The sequence below is a fragment of the Papilio polytes genome, unplaced genomic scaffold (genome assembly GCF_000836215.1).
Source record: "Papilio polytes unplaced genomic scaffold, Ppol_1.0 DF820678.1, whole genome shotgun sequence".
Taxonomy (NCBI): domain Eukaryota; kingdom Metazoa; phylum Arthropoda; class Insecta; order Lepidoptera; family Papilionidae; genus Papilio; species Papilio polytes.
The window spans coordinates 1097894-1102211 of NW_013528526.1; positions in this window are offsets into that span (position 1 = coordinate 1097894).

Consider the following 4318-nt stretch of genomic DNA (forward strand, 5'->3'; position numbering starts at 1 on the left):
CTATTTTCAAGGAATTATTTCGTTACTTTTTAGTGTACTGTTTTTTTGAGAATATTTTGTTTTGTTTTTAGTGCATTTTGTTTTGTTTTTGAATAAATCATTTTTTAATAAAAAGCCCTTTACTTACATCACGCTTTAGGCTATAAATTTTCACGCCATCAAACTTAGGGTGTAAATTATTTGGTTAAAATCCCTAATGTGGGAAAGAGACCAAAAGTTGCTGCCAACATCAAGAAAGCAAGATTGTCAAGGTTTGTCGTGTCATGTCATTTTGACATTAGCTATTCATAATTAGACAAATGTAAACAATAAAATATTTTTTTAATAATTTCATGGGGATGAAGCCGCACAGGAACAGCTAGTTAAAAATATTAGTAGATTTTTTGTTAATTTACTAATATTTCCTTTAACCATTCCAACTAACCTCTAGGCTTGTGCTAAGATATGGTTCAAGACAATAGTCGAATGGCGGGATTCGAACCCTCGACCGCAAGATCGGTAGTCCGTATCCCAAACCATCAGGCGATTGGCGCTTTGGCTTTTTTATTCTTAAAAAAACGTAATTAATTGCCTACAAAACATCTTTAATTACATCTGTACAAACACTTAATTAAAAATGATGCTATCTGCTTTGAAATTATCTTGCTGTATCTCTCTTACTTTATAATTGTATAGATATAAATTATTGACTGAAATAATAAATTTCATTGCTTGTCGTCATGTTAATTACATGCGATTAATATGCTAATCTAAGTTGTGATACCAGTCACTTAAGTTTCACAGTGGTAGAGCCCGCTTTAATATCTTCGCACAAGTAAGCCGTCTCGCCCGGTGTAATACACAGAAAACAGGCCTGAAATGGAAGCAATTCCGCGTTTCGTCTGATGAGTGTGGTGCCGGAGGCCTAATTTTAGTCCCTTTCCCTTTCCACCCTTTTCTTAAGAGGAAGGGATGGGAAGGAAAAATGGATTTGACGGTGGAGGAGACGCATAGGAAGGGGAAATGTCCTCTTTATGTGCGTATCCTTCTTCGTCAATTAAGGGTAGGCAACGCATCTGCAATTGCGGATATTTATGGGCAGCGGTCGCTTTTCATTTCGGTGGATTTAGGTGGCCGCTTGCTCGTTTGCCACCTTATGTTATAAAAAAAACATAGGAAGGGGAAATACTCATTAGTCGCGCTTTGATTCCTAAGAGCTAATATGGAGGTGCACACTACTTGTTTTTTAGTTGTGCAACTAAACAGTTGAATTGGCTGCGAAACAATTGACAATCGCAAAGCAATTGTGCGATAGTTTAGTAAAAGATGTACGCATCTTATAAAGGTAGGCAACATTATGTTATCGTAGTCCCGCTGGGTTATTTTCGCTGTTTCAACGAATCCAAGCTGACTTGTTTGCCATTTATGGACAAAGTCACGGCAATTCTTATAACGTAAGGTTTTACAATGAAAATGTTCATCAGTATACTTAAAATTAATTCATTTAAGTACTAAGATGCTAATAATTGACGATTACATACAAAAAGTTGTCGAACAATAAATCTCGTAGTTACTTTCTGTTAGAGTGAATTATTAGCCCAAAGGTCACGAGAATAATTCTGTACATTCACACACACAAATCCTTGTCGTAACTATCGCTAAATAAGACGGTGACTGTACCTAAATATATTAACAAGGTTGACCATGATGTTCAACATTGGTAGACATGGACTGATAAACAAATATTTAAAATGACGAATATTAATAACATGGATTTGAATTATGTTTTATTTAAAAACGTTTAAATTATGAGGAATAGATTTAAAATAAAGAGTTCAAATGATATTTGGACAAAATGTAGTTTTGAAGCACTAAAAAAATGTTTATAACTTAAGACTGGTAAATAGATCTAAATTTGACGGATCTATAAATTGAATATCTATGTAATTTTAGAACTGTGAATATAGTATTCAAATTAAAATCTACGTATTTTTTTTTTATAAGAAAAGCGGGGAAACGAGCAACGGATCGCTTGATGTTAAATTATCCGACGCCCATGAACATCCGCAATGCCAAGGGTACTGCAGATGCGCTGCCGGCCTTTAAGGGAGGAGTAAGCTCTTTTCTTGAAGGCCCCTAAGTTGTTTTTATATTATTTTACAATCATAGTCGTTGTAATTCCTATTATCCCTAAAGATTTCTACTAAGTTGACATTTTATATTTTTAATATTCATAAACCCATAAACATGCAAAATCACTGCGACAGTTAAACGCAAATCTTGAAAAATAGGACAGCAATATGCGAACGCTTCGCGAATTCTAAACGGTATTACGAGTTTCAATTCCCTTAATCCCACATCCTTGTAGACAACAATTGCATGTTCCTTAGAATGAATTCTATTTCTTCGGATTTATCCGTTGGATAAATCATCCCGTGTGCGTTCGAGCGTCTCGATAACTCTATGTACAGTTAGCATGTCATATCGCACGGCTATAAATCATTAGGGCGGTGCGACACTGACGTAGGATATGACCGCGGAATAGCTGGGATACATTGAGTTATTTATTGATATAATATATGCATTTTAATTTAATAATTAAACAGAACGAGCGCACACCTTTGACTAAACTATCGCACAACGGTTGTGCGATTGTCGATTGTTTCGCTGACAATTCAACTATTTAGTTGTACAACTAAAAATAAATACCTCGCTCTGAATCAAGGAAGTACCAAATTGTATCGAAGTTTTATGTGCTTTATGAAGAATTTAATATTAAAAATCAAATTTTCATACACACAACTAACTTTGTCATCTATTTTTCTCACACTATACCTAAAACTGCACTAAACAATTATAAAACTCGTTACAATCTATGGAACAAAAGCACGCAATGATGCAGAGATTGTCCCGCCAGTGACAACAGAGGGATATCTTAGAAAATATTTACATAAACCACACTGAGGCCCACTGAAGCCCATAAACCACTTATTGACAAACAAGCAAGATTCACTACGTCGATACCGCGTGACAGAGCCAGTGGATGTTGGAATATTGAAAATGATAACATTTGAAATGTATTTCAGACAAAACTAATTTTGCTTTGTTTAGAATCGCTTGCAATGAAGTTTGCTTTAAATCGATTCTATTAACAAACCAGTTAGTTACATTTTATAATGATTATTGACAGAAATGTATTTGTATATATAAATACGCGCGTATATAATACTAGCTGTTTATTGCGATTTTGTCCGACTAAAATTAAAAAAAATATATAGCCTATGTTACTCCCTGATACCGTAGCTTTTAATGGTGAAAGAATTTTTTTAATTTTTGAGTTATTTCAATGTATACAAAATCTAAAAATACTAATCTTTTTTCTTTATAATATTAGTATAGATACAGTTTAGATGGATGGATGTTTGTTAGTAAATATTGGCTTATTAGTAAGATGTAGCTTCCATTACGCGATTAAGGTGTTATTTAATTTTATTACTACTTAAGTGGAATTATAAAGATCTATTAAGTTACTTTTTTAATTCACTTAATAAAATGTTGTGAGTAAAATATTTACGCCTTCTTCTTGTGAATTTTCAGAGACGATTGTAAACTTAATTTTAGCCCGAGAACAATGACCGACTTTACCTGTAATTAAAAAAGTGTTTTTGTTTATGCTTTTCTTGATGTGTTTGACGTATTTGAATGAGAATCCATTTAAAATGGAAACGGATAGAGGGCGCTGAACAATTAAAATTGACAGAAATCAATTAGTGTGATTGATGTGATCGATCGGAAATGGTTAACTATTTTTTATTTTTTTTTAAGCCAGTATGTTGGCTTTTAATAAGTTTGTTCATACCTTAACTCTTAGCCCTTTTAAAATACTTTCATATGTATCAAGAGCGTGTGCACCCCTAAGACTAAACTATCGCACAACTGTTTACGCTACTCCACTTTTAGTTGTGCAACTAAACAGTTGAATTGGCTGCGAAACAATCGACAATCGCACAACAGTTGTGCGATAATTATTCAAAGATGTGCGCCCGCTATTATAGTAACTAAAATTGTGAAAACTCTGGGGAACTAGTTCTTAGTACTTTTGTATTTGTTTTTTTTATTTGATATCTATTTAAAGAATCTAATATGACACTTGAGGGTTTTTTATATGCAAAATAATCGATAATCGTGGATTTATAGAAAAATCCTTTAAACTAATTAACTATATCTGTTATCTATTATCTAAGAAAAATAATGCGAAAAAATAATTCTATAACTTGAAAGTGTTCTCAAGTTCGCAATTCATAGAAACATTTTTATATTCTGTAACTGCTCGAAATCA